Source organism: Protopterus annectens, chromosome 6.part1 (assembly GCF_019279795.1).
Source record: "Protopterus annectens isolate FY-2018-M chromosome 6.part1, PAN1.0, whole genome shotgun sequence".
In the NCBI taxonomy this organism is placed as follows: domain Eukaryota; kingdom Metazoa; phylum Chordata; order Ceratodontiformes; family Protopteridae; genus Protopterus; species Protopterus annectens.
In genome coordinates this window covers 220,545,224-220,559,559 of record NC_056738.1, presented here as the reverse complement: position 1 = coordinate 220,559,559, position 14,336 = coordinate 220,545,224, and positions in this window count along the sequence as shown.

Genomic DNA, 14,336 nt, shown 5'->3' with positions numbered 1-14,336 from the left:
CCGATAACTAAGTACAATGCACTCTTCTTCATCTTCCTCCCTACACATCTTCCACTGATGTGTAACCAAAGTGTACCACCTTTGTCACAGTAAGCTGGTACACAGCTTATTGGCCATATGTAGGTATTCTTTTTTAGACATAAACATGACTGTCAGATGGTGCGGAACATCAATCAAGTTGTTACACCAGACACACATGTGTTACTAATTCTGGTAATGCACATACTATAGTCATAGGTGTTTGACAACATTAATGGCATGGATATCATTTGGAACAGTGTGAACTGTGTTTTATATATATGTATATATATATATATATATATATATATATATATATATGTATATATATATATATATATATATATATATATATATATATATATATATATATTCCATGTGCACCAGTCAACTAGCCTGTATTGCTAATAGTGATGCATATGAGTATAGCAGTGTCCCTCCTAACACTTCCAGCAGATGTTACAGTGCCAGGATAGTGTGCGCGATTACCCTCATAGTATGTATCATAATAGCTGTAAAAGGGTGTTTGTGCAGAATCATCTCTGATCACTCTAAATCACATATGTTATCTCAGAGGCATGAGAATACTGGTAATATTATTCTGATATTGTCCATGACTGTGGTTGTTTTTTTAATGTTGTCCATGAGCCTTTACCTGTGTCCCACTTGCTGGAGACCTCTGCTGAGATTACACTCATATTCAGGCAAATCAGTTTGCACAGCTTCACAATATGCACCCTACCTCAATAGTATGTCAGATCCCTGATAGATGTCCTCTGCATTATTCATGTAAGGATGCTTATCTCACACAGACATCCTCATTGTTGTTATGTCACCTTGTGTGACAGTCACATAATATACATTTTCACTGTGCAGTCCCTACTGTACCATATAGATGTACAATTGCTGTTGCTGCTAAAATCATCTTCCATTGACATGCCCTCATCTGCCGTACATTAGGCTGTTTCCCCTGTCATTTTTCCCTGTGTTCATTCCTTCAATTAATTTGTATGTCCCTATTCAATGCACAAACACTTCCCATGAGTGTTTATATTCAAACCAATAGGTTTGTCCATGTAGCATTACAAATCATTTACACAACTTCAGTACAGAATGTCAGTAATGGGATGTTCCAATACCCTGCACTGTAGATACACCATCCTGTACAGTATTTGGACTGTGTACTTAGCATTCATACCTCTCCACTGTCCAAGTTTCACAGAATGTCCAGATGTGTTCCTTATCAAATTTGAGGCTTTCTGCCACATCACTGGGATGATTGTAAGACTGATGTGACTCAGTATTACATATATTTGAACTTCATACTTCAAATCCTTCAGAACATGTATCTTAACACAAACCTCTGGTTATTCTAGCACATTTCTATAGGGCAAAAATGTCAAATATGTCCCTTTTTCTGGGTCACTGTCCCCCATTATGCTGGTCTTTGTTCAAATGTTTTAAAGTAAGAGATTGAGAACTATCTGTGAAGCCCTGGTAATCACTGTGGCATTCTGTGCAAAACTGCAGATTGTCAGTGCTCTGATTTCAACAAGAGTACTGTTTGTATTCACTTACATGTTTTTTTGGCCGGTAAAACTGTTGCCAGCCATGAATACTCACTAAACGTGACTTGCGACATGAATATGCATTATGCACAGGACTAGCAAGACCAGACAGGAGGAGAAGGTAACCACACACACAACAAACCCAGTCTCACATAAACCAACCACAACTGCAAACCAAACACATAGTAACACAAAGACATACTCGGAGGCTCCAATAAAAAACTTACCAAAACAACAGAGGCTCCCAAAGCAGACATCCAAGAAAACATCACCTCAAAACTCTGCACAAACAACACATAGTACACAAAGTCAGTGTGCCAAACAATCACAGCCCTTAAGGTGAAACACCATGCCTGATACACTAGTAATAGCTGACTCTATAGTCAGACACACTGACGTCCCGCTTACCAGGCTGAACAAAGAGAGGGTAACGGTGAGCTGCCTGTCGGGAGCTAGGATCCACCACATAGCACAAGCACTCAGGTCACTCCAAAGCAAGTACAAATATGACTCCGTCATTGTCCAAGCCGGCGTGAATGACCTGAGATGTACCTCCTTGGACTACATGAAAAGAGACATAGAGGAGTTCTCTGATTATGTAGCCCAGGCCGGTATGACCCTGACCCTGAGCAGCATCTTGCCCTCACCAAGAATGATGCCACAATACAAAGACAAGATGATCAGCTTTAATAATTGGCTCAATTACTAGTGTCATTCTAGGGGGATCCAATGTCTGTCTGCTTGGGATGACATGCTGGACAAGCCACGCTGCTTTGCAAGGGATGGCTTGCACCTGTCAGCACTAGGCTTCCGGATATTGGCTAAGGCTCTTGCCACCACCATAGTGCCTTTTTTAGGCAAGGCTCAAAAGACAAACCCACCACCTTAGAAAACAATAAAGGAAAAAAACTAAGGGTAATGCTGCTCAACGCCAGAAGTCTAAATCTCAAGATGCAGGCTCTCAAAGCACTTCTCAGTATGGAGTGCATCGATGTCTGTGCAGTAACTGAAACCTGGTTCAAGGCTCCTGAGAGCACCCCAGCCCTACCAGGTTATACCTCGTATCATGCATTTTGGCCCCAAAACCTGGGCCAAACCACAAAAGGAGGGGGAGTGTCCATATTCATTAAAGACACCCACACCTCCAGGTTAGTGGCAATGTACGAAGCATCTGAGACCATTCATGTGCAACTAACCATAGGCAAAACTGCTATACAACTTTTAGCATGCTATAGACCACCCTCGCAATCTTAGGAACTGCATTCAGCCTTCCTGAAGACACTGGAGGATATGAATGTCTCACCAAATACCATCATATTGGGAGACTTCAACTACCCAAACGTAGACTGGGTGCATTACTCAAGTCCCAACACCCTAGCCCAAAGGTTCCTGGAATTCATCAACTCAAATGCGATGGAACAACTGGTCACCTCCCCCACAAGGGGAAATAATATACTTGACCTGATCATCACAAACATGGGGACAAAATGCTCAAAACTGGAAGTATACCCCTCACTAGTGATATCAGACCATAAACTAATAACCCTAGATATTCATATCCCACCTCCACCCCCAGCACAAAAGACCACAGTGAGAAACTTCTCAAAAGCCGACTTTACACTCCTTAGGACTGAAATGGTATCCTTCAAGCCCCCTGGGCCAGTGGAAACCACATCCCACACTGCTGAATCCTTCACAAATGCTTTCTACGGGCATCTCCAAGAGTGCATGGATTGTGCAATCCCAAATAAAACCAAGACCCTTTCCACCAAAGGCAGGCATCCTATCTGGTGGACCCCAGCCATAAACGAACTTTATAACAAGAGAAGGAAGCTACTGCAAGACAGAGCAAAATCCCATAAAGGGAAGGCATCCCTGATCAGCACTAGCAAAAAACTATGTTCTCTAATAAAATCATCAAAGGCCAACTTCGAGAGAAAAATCGCTAAGGACATTAAAGATAATCACAAGGCCTTCTTCAGTTATGTTAGAAACCTGGGCTGAAACCCTCAGATATGTGCAGAGTTAGTTCATAACTGCAAAAAATTCACTGAACCCACAGATATTGCCAACATACTGGCAGACAGGTTCAGTGCAAATTTCTCCCCTCCCTCTCCCCCAAAAGACGAAATAAATATCTCAGCTGAATGCAACCTCCCTGAAATCTCAGATGTTCAGGTGAGAGCTGCCCTCAGCAAAGCTAAAAATACAGCATCCATAGGACCTGACGGTGCCCCAGGTTGCAGGCTACGTGAACTCTTAGAGGAGCTAAACCCACACATAAGAATGCTGTTTAATCTTAGCCTTGCTACAGGATACATCCCTGAAGACTGGCGTACAGCTACAGTGGTCCCACTCTGCAAAGGTGGCACCTCTACAGACCCTGGAAACTACCGCCCCATAAGCTTGACCAGCCTGGTCTGCAAAGCTATGGAAAGGATCATTATCAAACTCATAAACAAAGACATCTGGGACCTACAGACAATTGACCCTACCCAGTTCGGCTTTGTAAAAGGCAGATCCTGTCTTTTAAACCTGGTGGACTTTTTTGAAACAGTCACTTGAGCCATTGATAAAAGCAAAGCAGTTCATACAGCCTACCTGGATCTGGCAAAAGCCTTCGACACAATACCCCACTCAGGCATCATAGACAAGCTCAACAGCATAAATGTAAACACATTTGTCACAAGATGGGTTGCAAACTGGCTAAAGGACAGAACCCACAAAGTCAGAATAGCAGGAGCTATGTCAGACTCTAAGCCAGTCACAAGTGGAGTCCCACAGGGCTCTGTCTTGGGACCCCTCTTGTTCGGCATTTATTTCTCAGATGTGCAGGCAAACAAAGGGGGGTTGTGGCTGACAAAGTTCGCAGACAACTGCAAACTAGGTGACATAGTCGACACACCAGCTGACACATGCATCCTCCAGAAGGGCCTCACAGAAACAGACGACTGGTGCCAGAGTCATGGCTTTAAACTAAATGCCAAAAAATGTATAGTCATCCCTTTGGAAAAAACAAAGTACCCACAAATTACCACATAGGTGGTAATCCACTAAGTACGGAAAAAGTAATCAGAGACCTGGGGATCCAAGTTGACAGTGACCTCTCATTTGACACCCATGTTGCCAAAGTGGTTAGAAAGACCTTCTACCTTGCCCACCGTATCATGAAGGGATTCACATCCAGATCAAAGGATGTCATTGTACCCTTATATTCATCCCTTATCAGGCCTATGATTGAGTACAATGCCCCATTTGGTATTTACCTCACCCGGCACCTGCAGCAGCTGGAGAGACCCCAAAAGTACCTTACCAAGAGGATCAAGGGCCTCCAGCATATGTCATATGCTGCCAGACTGAAAAAGCTCCAGCTCTATTCAGTAGCATACCGCCTGCGCAGAGGTGATATGTGCCTTACGTACAAGGCCATGTCCAATTCAGAATTAATGAACATGCTCCACCTCAAAAAATCCAAATCCATCAGAGCCACAAGAGCTAAAGATCTAAACCTCAGCACAAATATGAATAGGACATGCTGGAGGGACAGATTCATAACCTAGAGGCTTCCCGCACTCTGGAACAGGATACCTGTCCATGTTAGGCAGAGCCCCTCACTGACTCTCTTCAAGAGAAATCTGGACGAATGGATAGGTGATCGTAGGTTTACCCCTGGGGTCATCTTTGTGTCATTGCTAGATAGAGGCACAGTAAACTAAATTTAATTTAAATTGTACACTTTTGTATCATTATATGGGGTGGCGAAAGCCACATACACTTTGTCTAGGCTTATAAATGCCCGAGGGCAGATAGCCTAGTACTATACTATGAAACTATGAAACTATGAAACTATGCGCTCCTGCACATCATGCACCACTGCACACTACCACACACACACATGTAAATTCTGTGTAGGCTTTACTTGAAGCCTACAGCAACTTTATTGAATCCTGCAAACTGTTTTTTACACCTAAAATATATTATCTTGAAGCACAATTAGCATATACAGCATTAACGTTTCTGTATATCTTCAGCTAGATTTGTTACTAATAATCCTGTCCATTTACCTTTTTAATTTCTATGTGCTGCAACACGTCTGTGTTTTAAATTTGTGTCTTAAATATCCTGTAAATATTTATGTACTGTAACAGCAGAAGTACCTTTACTAAAACTTATGCTTTCTGTATTTCAGATGTATACCTTTGCATACCCTGTCAGTGTCTTTTTAGCTTTCTGTCTAATGTATGATTATTATTATGTAAGGTGCACTGGATTATATAAATTAATTAACAAATTAAGCCTAACCTGTTATGACTAAGTATATTAAATAACTATTACTACTTATTTTTAGATAGCTTATCTTAATAAGCCTATTACAAATAATTCTGTTACTTTACCCTTAAAACTAATGAGTAAATAATGTGAAGTATGATGCAATTGGATGCTGTAAACTGTCTAGTAATGCTGTTAAAAATCTATAACTTAGAACTTTATTTAAATACGCATTCTGGAAAATCTACCTGGAAATTATTGAAATGACAGTGTGTCTTTTGTTGCAATATCTGCAAAACACAAAAAAAACCAGTATCAGGTCCTTAAAATAACATTTGCAGCTTTAACAATTATAAACAAGTAGCATTGCTTTTATTTACATTTTGCTGCATGGAATAATCATATTCTGCTAACACAGTCTTGTAAGTTTGTAAGCAAACTGATAATGTCCTATAGCGAAATAGACTAATGTTACTAATAAATACATTATCGCAAGTATGTAACTGAACTGATAATATACTACACTGAAAAGGGAAAGCCTGTAACTCTATTATTACATCAAATGGAAACCTCAGTGGCAATGTTTTTTTCTTGTCATAATCTGAAATGAAACTAAAGTAGTAATCTGACACTGTATTAATATTTCCACATATCTTTTTGCATTTCTGTACCTTTATCAAATTAATCTTTAACATTGAACTTTCTGCGTTTCCTCTGTGACCCTGAGGACATAATTTACAAAATAATTTTTTCAGTGTGCAGAATTCTTTGCTTTGCTACATATAGCTGTTTCATTAGCTAGCGTCATTTATCTGTTTTAGCACTACTAAATGCTGCACAGATTTATCATTACTACTACAATTTTCTTCGATAAATACTAAGAACTGTTACTGCATAAAACTGTCGCTAATAAAATTAAACTGATCTTTACCATACTGTTTAATGGCTGAACTGGCCTGTAATCTGATAACTCAATTATGTAAGTCCATGCCTCTGGTGTGCTTGGTAAACTGCAACTTCTACATGAAATATATACAATCTTGAAGTGTTTATATATACACGTTTATTACTAGAGTTTAAATTATCTGATTCTGTAACTTTACTTGTCTGTCCTTTATACAAATATGTGAAGTTTCTTTAACATGAAACTTGAACTTTAGTCAAAGTCAAAGTCAAAGAAAACTTTATTGTCATTCAGAACTACACATCAGTGTAGCTGAATGAAATTACAATACTTAATTCTCAATGCAGGAAATAGTTGCACATATAGATAGAGAAAAAATAATAAAATATCACAGTAGAAATTTAAAAAGTAGCAATTTGTAAGTAAAGTAGGAGAGCAGTGACTCACACCCATCCCAGAGCAGGAGACAAGGAAGACAAGGAACAATATGAAGGTAATATTGTCAAAGTAAAATTGAAACAATTGCAGCATATCTATGATTAGACTGAATTATTACACAGTTTGTATATTGCACTTTAAAGTCCTTCAGTGTGTAGGTGAGCCAACTTAGTATTGCACTTAATTATTGCACATCCATAAAATAAGCCCCTTGATAAGCTAGTTATGTAACATACATCATGGTTCGTTTTTCCAAAGAGTTCAACAGTCTAACGGAGAGAGGAAAGAAGCTGTTTTTTTAGTCTGGAGGTCTTACAATGCAGGCTTCTGTATTTCCTGCCAGAAGATAGGTTAGTGCATAGACCATTGGCAGGATGTGTTGGATCGCTGGAAATCTTGTTGGCCCTGTTTATGCACCTGCATTTATGTAGACCTTCCAGAGGAGTAAGGGAGGTGACAATGATTCTTTCTGCTGATCTTACAACTCACTTGAGAGCCTTCTGATCCTGATTATTACAGTTCCCATACCAGACTGCAATAATGTTTGTCAGGACACTTTCAATGGTGACCCTATAAAAGGTCTGATGTATGGTGCTTGGTAATTTTGCCTTCCTAAGTTTCCACAGAAAGTGCAAGCGTTGCTGAGCTTTTTGACTGTGATGGAAACATGGACTGACCAAGATACGTTCTCCATGAGATGAAGACTGATGAACTTTGTACTCTTGACCCTTTCCACTGTCATCCCTTTCATCACTAGAGGTTTGTGTGGTACTTGAGATCTTCTGAAATCAACAGTCAACTCCTTTGTCTTGCTGACATTCAGTGCTAGATTGTTGCTGTCACACCAGACCAGTAGTTGATCAATCTTGTTCCTGTAGGCCTCCTCCTCTCCATCTTTGACCAGGCCTATAACAGTGGTGTCATCCACAAATTTGATGATGCTCTCTGTCTCATGTGTGGCCATGCAGTCATGTGTTAGCAGAGTGAAAAGGGGAGGGCTTAATACACACCCTGTGGTATCTCTGTGTTCAGGACGATACTTTTGGAGCTGTTGTCTCCCACATGAACCTTTTGAGGCCTTTCAGTAAGGAAGCTCAGAATTCAATTGCATATATGAGAGTCTATGCCCAGTTGAAGTAGCTTTGATATCAGATTCTGAAGGATGACAGTGTTGAAGGCAGAACTGAAATCGATGAATAGCAATCTTTTATAGCAGTTTTTGCCTTCTAAGTGGGTCAGTGTTTCATGGAGGGCTAGTGAGATGGCATCTCCTGTACTGCAGTTTGTCCTGTATGCGAAATGCAAAACGTCCAGTGACACAGGTAAGATTGAGGCTATATGATCTTTGACCAGCCTCTCCAGGCACTTCATTACCATCAAGGTTAAAGCAACTGGTCGGTAGACATTCAGAGTTGTTGGCTGTAGTTTCTTGGGTAGAGGAATGATAGTCATCTCCCTGAAGCATTTCGGAATACTGGCTAGATAGAGTGAAGTGCTGAAGATGTCACTGAGTACTGGAGCCAGTTCTATCGCACACTCCCTTAGTTCCCTGCCCATGATGTTGTCAGGACCAGCTGCTTTCCTCAGGTTGACATATTTTAGGGTTCTGGTGACATTGATTGTATTGAAGATCAGCACCACTGCATTCTTGTCTTCAGGGATTCTGCAGGCTGTTGTTTTTTGGCTTTAGTGACACAATATTTATGCTACACTCTTTCCTTGAATGTTAAATGATCTTTTGACTGTACTGTCACTTTTAAAATGTATCATTGCCTTTAAATTTTGCATTCTGTAAACTAGCAAAAAAACATTTTATATTTGTGAATGCTATTTATTATGTATGCATTGCAGCACTTTACTACCATAATTCAAAGCCCTTAACAATGTCTACTAAACAAAGCAATAACACAAAAAAATTTTCCAGATCTGTAACTGTAAACCCATTATTCTATGAATTAACCTGACTGTCATTTCTGGTATACCACACACACTAGCCTGAAGCTATTACCTTTTTTTTTTTCCTTACTGCCCCCTCCCTGTCTCGCTTAGCTTTTCTGAGAATATGATATTGTTTCTCCTAGCTGGCACACCATTGTAAGAGTTGATGTTACTGTTGGATACTGGTATGAACTGGAGATAACTGGAAGAAACTGGAATAAATATCTTTATCTGTTAATTACCCAGACTTATTATGTATCTGTACATATACCTGGGTTGTTAGAATGTCTGTGTATAGTTTGTCAGTGGTTCTATGCCTTCTGAAGTGTTAATTATTGTTCTTATGGTAGAAGCTATCATGCAACAAAAGAGTTGCTAAATAAAGAATGTGGAATCTGAATATTTTTTTAATGTCATTGTCTGCAGCCAGGTTCTCCATTCTCTGTGCATAAAATCTTGTGTTTATTTGCTAGTTTAATTTTTCACTGCCTTTTCTCACATCCAAGTAAAACAAATAGTAAATAAGAATAAACTTGCCTTGTAAGTTCATAGGTAAGTACTAGGCTATCAGCCCTAGGGCTGATACAAGCCCAGCCAAAAAGGTAACCTGGCTTTTGCCATCCTTTTGCCACCCAAGAAAATTATTTTCCTGTGCCACTGTCGAGCAAAGCCACAGAAGTGATCCTCGGGGTGAATTTCCTATTTCCCATACAATCATCAAGATTTTTCTTGAAGAGTGCTAATGAGGAGCTTTGTTTGATATAGATAGGTAGTTTATTCCAGAGTATGGGAAGTCTCTAGGACATGAATCTATCCCTCCGGCATGTTCTGTTTATTGTGGTGACAAGGTTTAGGTCCCTAGAGCATGTAACTCAGAGGGATTGGGACTTCTTTAAGTGGAGCATGTCCAACAGCTCTGGGTTTGACATAGCTTTGTATGTTAGGCAGAGATCACCTCTGAGTAGGCGATATGCGACGTAGTAAAGCTGGGGTTTTTTAAGACGGTCTGCGTAGGGCATCTGTTTGAGGCTGGTAATCCTCTTTGTGAGGTATTTCTGCAGCCTTCCCAGTTGTTGTAGATGTCTTGTGAAGTACATACCAAAAGGGGTGTTGTACTCTATAATGGGTCTAATGAGTGATGAGTAGAGGGGAATAATGACCTCTTTTTTTTCCTGGATGAGAAACCTTTTGTGATGAGGTGTGCCATGTAGAAGGACTTCCTAATTACTGTGGCAATGTGATTATCAAAGGAGAGACTACTGTCCACCTGTGTCCCAAGGTCTCTTATCACACTTTTGGTGTTAATTTATACTACCGCCTATGTTGTAGTTCATGGGTACAGAGTTTTAAACAAAGGGGATAACAATGCACTTTGTGGCACTGAGCTTGAGGCCATGGCTTTGACACCAGGCATCTGTCTCAGTGAGACCCTTTTGTAGGATGTCCACATCATTAGGAGTTTCGATTATGGCTCCTAGTTTGCAGTCATCTGTGAACTTCATTAGCCAAAGACCTTATGTGTTAGCCTGTACTTCAGAGAAGTAGATACCAAACAGGAGAGGACCCAGGACTGAACCCTGTGGTACTCCACTTGTCACTGGTCTGAAGTCGGATTTGGAGTCTGCTACCTTCACATTGTGGGTTCTGTCAGTGAGCCAGTTGGCAACCCATCTTGTGACATAGGGATTTATACCTAGTTTAGTGAGTTTATCTATAATTCCAAAGTGGGGGATGGTGTCAAAAGCCTTGGCAAGATCTAGATAGGCTGTGTGAATCACCTTACCCTTGTCTACAGCTTTGGTGACTGTTTCAAAGAGGTCTATCATGTTTAGGAGACATGATCTGCCTTTTACTAACCTGAACTGGGTGGGATCCAGAGTTTGGAGATTACCAATGTCTTTGTTTATAAGTTCCATGATGATACGTTCCATGGCCTTGCAGACCAGGCTCATAAGGCTATTGGGGCGGTAGTTCCCGGGGTCCGTGGTGGTTCCCCCCTTGTGGAGTGGGATAACTGTTGCTGTGTGCCATTCAGCAGGCACAAAGCCTAAGGTGAGGCTATGATTGAACATGGTAGTTAGGTGGGGTGCCAGTTCGTTCTGTAGTTCATGTAGAACGCCGTATGGGATGTTGTCTGGTCCCATGGATGCTGTGTTCTAGGCTTTGGAGAGTGTGGTTTTTACCTGTGCAGCCGTGATTCCAGGAACTTTGCATTCTTCTGGTATAGAGATAGGCTCTTTAGGGGGTGAGAGGGGGGTAAAGTTAGCACTGAACCTATCTGCCACAATGTTGGCAATATCAGTTGGGTCTGTATATTTAGTGCCATTGTGCTATAACTCAGAGCAGATCTGAGTGTTGCCATTGAGATTCTTGACATAGCTATATAATGCTTTATGGTTGTCTTTAGAATCAGTGGCAATTTTCTTTTCATAATTAGCTTTGGAGGATTTTATCAGGGATCGCAGCTTCTTACTGAGGCTGACCAGGGAGCTCCTCCACTCGTGGGATTTTACTCTCTTTTGCAAGAGTTTCTTCCTTCTGTTGTACAGTTTGTTTATGGCAGGGGACCACCAGATTGGCTTCCTATTTTTGGAGGATAGCATCTTGGTACTGTTTGGGATAGCATGATCCATGCACTCATGTAAGTGCTTATAAAGTGCAACTGTGTAGGATTCAGTAGTCATAACTGTATTGTCCATCTGCATGGGTGTCATGAAGTTCACCACTTCTGTCTTAAGAAGCATGAAGTTGGCTTTGGAGAAATTTTTTACCATGGTTTCCTTAATGGGGTGTGGAGGCAGGATGTGGATACCTAGGGTAATTAGCTTATGGTCGGATCGGACCAATGAGGCGTTGACTGCAAGTGTGGAACACTGGTCACTCATATTGGTAATGACTAGATCTAGGATATTTTTGCCCCTGGTGGGGGTGTGGATACGTTGATCCAGGGCATTGGAGTTTATGAATTCCAGAAAGCGTTGAGCCAAGGAGTTGGTACATGAGTAGTTTTCCCAGGTAATGGAGGGGTAGTTGAAATTGACCATTATTAGAGTGTTTGGTTGAACCCTAATATTTTCCAGTACATCAAGAAAAGAGGAGTGGGAAACCTGGGGCTTGGTGGGTGATCTATAGCAAGCTACAATTTGGATTGCAGTTTTGCCCAGAGTTAGTTGCACTTGGATAACCTCTGCTGCATTAAGCTGAGCAACTAGCCTGGAGGTGTGTATATCCTTAATGAATATGGACACACCTCTGCCTTTGGTGTTCCGGTCCAGGTTACATGGCCAAAAAGTGTGGTATGTGTTATAGCCTGGTAGTGCAGGGGTGCTCTCTGGAGCCTTGAACCAGGTCTCAGTCACTGCACAGATATCAATGTTCTCCATTTTAAGGAGTGCCTCGAGTGAGTGCATTTTGAAATTTTGACTTCTAGCATTAAGTGGCATCACCCTCAGTTTTTGCTTGCCTGTTCCTGTTATGGTGGTGAATTTGTCATTTGAACCGTGCCTAAAAAAGGCACTATAGGGGTGGCAAGAACCTTAGCCAGTATCCAGAATCCCAGGGGTGACAGGTGCAGGCCCATCTCTGGCAAAGCATCGTGGTCTGTTAACCATGTCATCCCAGGCAGACAGATACTGGACCCCTTTAGAATGGCACCAGAAGCTTAGCCAATTGTTGAAGTCAATCATTTTGTCCTTGTACTGCGGCATCATTCTGGGTGATGACAGAATGCTACTCAGGGCTAGCGTCATACCTGCCTGGGCTACAAGATTAAAGAGCTCTTCCATGTCTCTTTTCATGTAGTCCAGGGAGGTATGTCTCAGGTCGTTCAAACCAACATGGACAATGAGAGAGTCATATTTGTACTTGTTGTGGAGTGACCTGAGTGCATGGGTTATGTGGCAGATCCTGGCACCCGATAGGCAGCTGACAGTAATCTTCTCTTGTTTAGCCTGGTGAGTGGGACATCAGTGTGCCTGACTATAGAGTCGCCTATGACTAGCATGTTGGGTACGTTGTTTTGCCTTATTGGCTGAGGTTGAGTGGAACACTGAGTCTGCGTGCTATGTGTCATTTGGGTTGTGTTGGGGGGTGGAGGTTGCTTGCATTTCTGCTTTGGAGGTCTATGTTGCTTGAACAGATTATTATTGAGAGCCTCCGTGAATGTTTTTGTCTTTATATGTGTGGATTTTGGTGGTGTAGATTTAGTGAGACTATATGATGAGTGTGGTGTGGTGCAAGTGTTTACCTTCTCCTCTTGACTGTCAAGTTCAGTCTTGATTGGAGAGTGTTTTACCTCCAGTTTGGCTAGATAAGTGCATCTCTCACAGGTTGTAGTGTTGGGTGGTAGGGGAAGAGGGTTGTCTATGTATATGAGGCAATTTATAGATTGCCCCAAGATGCCCAGATTCATCAGATAGACAGGAGAGAACACTGGAGATGATCCTTGGACATGCCTGAATAAAAAAAAAACTATTTTCCTCTAGATAAGTGAGGAAAGTAAATACAAGAGCTGTTTTTCTCTAAGCAAGTGAGGAAAGTAAGTACCAAAACTGTTTTCCTCTAGGTAATGAGGAAGGTTGAGTGCTGTAGTAATTAGTACGTTATTTAGTGCTTACAAGTTCTGAACAAGTGCTGATCATGAATAAGCAAATTCAAGTGCTAAAAGTAAGAATCTGTATCTGGACTAAACTAATTACAAGAAAAGGGGGAAAACAAGTGCAAATGTGGGCTTTTAAATCAGAAAGTTGAGAGAGATGGAAAAACTGCCCAAACGGCCAATAACTACAATTTCTGGGCCAGAACCACTCCTTATGTGGTAGATAGGTTACCTAGTGCTTACCACTCCCACTGATAAGCTAGAAGGCTTCCCTCCAACACAGAAAGCTTGGGGTGGCTCAGAGGCTTACATACAGTCCTGGATACAGCAATATATATGTCAGTGATGTCTTTGTATATATATATATATATATATATATATATATATATATATATATATATATATATATATCTATATATCTATATATATTTACAGTTACATCAATAGCCATATATATATAAACATCTATGAACACACATCAAGACACAGAAGCACTCCAAAGGAATTGAAGTATACGCAAAACACATGCAGCTCTGGTATTATAACTATTAATATTAACCTAATTCACCATAGAAGGGATGGTTGTTGTGTATGTGAAGATTGG